Here is a 1,421-nt window from a genome sequence, read left to right as displayed (position 1 = left end):
AAAATGCTCCACATCACTCGGCATCAGGGAAATACAAATCAAAACCAGAATGAGATACCACCTCACACCTTTCAGAATGGCTAAAATGAACAAGTCAGTCAATGACAGATGCTGGTGAGGATGTGGAGAAAGGGGAACCCTCCTACACTGTACGTGGGAATGCAAGCTGGGGCAACCACTCTGGAAAACAGCGTGGAGGTTCCTCAAAAAGCTGAAAATTGAACTACCCTATGACCCAGTGATTGTATTACTTGGTATATAACCTAAAGATACAAAACGTGGCATTCTGAAGGGGCACAAGCACCGAAATGTTTATAGCAGCAATGTCCACAATAGTTAAACTATGGAAAGAACCTAAACGTCCTTCAACAGATGAATCAATAAATAAGATGTGGTATATATGTACAATGGAATACTATGCAGCCATCAAAAGTAATGAAATCCTGCTATTTGTGATAACGTGGATGGAACTAGAGGGTATTATGCTTGGCGAAATAAATCAATCTGAGAAAGACAACTATCATATGATCTCCCTGATATGATGAAGTGGAGATTCAACATAGGCAGTTTGGGGGGTATGAAAAGAAAAATAAAAGAAGATGGGATTGGGAGGGACACAAATAATAAAAGACTGAATCTCACAAAACAGACTGAGGGTTGCTGGGGGGAGGTGTGTTGGGAGAGGATGGTCGGGGTATGGACATTGGCGAGGGTATGTGCTATGGTGAGTGCTGTGAAATGTGTAAACCTCGTGATTCACAGACCTGTACTCCTAGGGATAAAATCACATTATATGGTTATAAAAAATTTTTAAAAATCCATTAAAAAAACACATATTGCAAGCCCAGACCTAATCTCATATTCAATCAAAAAAGTTTGAAAGTTTTCACCTTAAAGATCAGAAACAAGACAAGTGTGTCCACTTTCACTACTCTCATTTAACATAGTACTGGATGTCCTAGCCAGAGAACCAAGGAGCACAAAGAAATAAAAGACTCCAAAAAAAAAAGGAGAAATAAAATTTTCCTTTTTTGGATAACATGAACTTACGTGTACAAAAATCCTAAAAACTTCACAAAAAAATTTGAATAAACAAATTTAGTAAAGCTGCCAAATACAAGATCAATATATAAAAGACAATAATTTTGTTTTGTTTTGTTTTGTTTTTAATATGGAATGCCTCCCAGTTTTTCATGTCATCCTTGTTCAGTGATCACGCTCATCTTCTCTGCATCATTCCATTTTAGTATATGTGCTGCCAAAGTAAGCACAAGACAGGAGCATTTTTACACTCTAATGATGAACTATCTGAAAAAATAAAGAAAACAATCTAATTCACAATAGCATCAAAAATAATAAAATACTTAGGAAAAGATTTAACTAAGAAGATGAAAGATCTGTACCCCATAAACTATGACATT

At 36.2% G+C, this 1,421-nt stretch overlaps 1 non-coding gene across 1 annotated transcript; it reads right to left on the bottom strand.

The window, feature by feature from the left end:
* Positions 1 to 1,165: 1,165 nt before the first annotated feature.
* LOC132009212 (U6 spliceosomal RNA) lies at positions 1,166 to 1,271 on the bottom strand. Its single transcript, XR_009401826.1, has one exon. It is a non-coding gene; the product is annotated as a U6 spliceosomal RNA (small nuclear RNA).
* Between the last annotated feature and the right edge of the window lie 150 nt (positions 1,272 to 1,421).

The sequence above is a fragment of the Mustela nigripes genome, unplaced genomic scaffold (assembly GCF_022355385.1).
Source record: "Mustela nigripes isolate SB6536 unplaced genomic scaffold, MUSNIG.SB6536 HiC_scaffold_7614, whole genome shotgun sequence".
Lineage (NCBI taxonomy): Eukaryota > Metazoa > Chordata > Mammalia > Carnivora > Mustelidae > Mustela > Mustela nigripes.
The sequence above is the reverse complement of the archived record's forward strand: the minus strand, read 5'-3'. Positions and strand labels throughout refer to the sequence as shown.